Source organism: Eimeria mitis, genomic scaffold (genome assembly GCF_000499745.2).
Source record: "Eimeria mitis Houghton genomic scaffold, Emh_scaff182, whole genome shotgun sequence".
In the NCBI taxonomy this organism is placed as follows: domain Eukaryota; phylum Apicomplexa; class Conoidasida; order Eucoccidiorida; family Eimeriidae; genus Eimeria; species Eimeria mitis.
In genome coordinates this window covers 6,832-7,168 of record NW_013570140.1, presented here as the reverse complement: position 1 = coordinate 7,168, position 337 = coordinate 6,832, and the positions used below count along the sequence as shown (strand labels likewise).

The 337-nt window shown below is 49.3% G+C and overlaps 1 protein-coding gene across 1 annotated transcript in view; it reads right to left on the bottom strand.

Moving 5' to 3' along the window:
* The window catches only part of EMH_0002180 (uncharacterized protein), a gene marked incomplete at both ends in the record, with an annotated part of 10,134 nt that overhangs the window by 9,345 nt on the left and 452 nt on the right, over positions 1-337 (bottom strand). The gene's annotated exons all lie outside the window — the stretch shown is intronic.

The window sequence follows — 337 nt, the reverse complement described above, 5'->3', positions numbered from 1 at the left end:
CTAAACCCTAAACCCTAAACCCTTAATATTATACTAACCACAAACTCAATGCATGCATGCATGCATGCATGCATGCATAGATGCGTGCATGCACAGATAACAAATTCTAAACAATAAACCCTAAACCCGAAACTCTAAACCCTAACCCCCAAAACCCTAAACCCTAAACCCTGAACCCTAACCCCCTCCCCCTAAACCCTAAACCCTACCCCCTAAACCCTAAACCCTAAACCCTCGTTACCTAGGGCTAGCTGCTAGCGCCTTCAGCTGCTCTTCTGTTGGGGGCCCCAACCCTACCCACTCCCCGTAAACCCTAAACCCTACCCCCCTCCCCCTA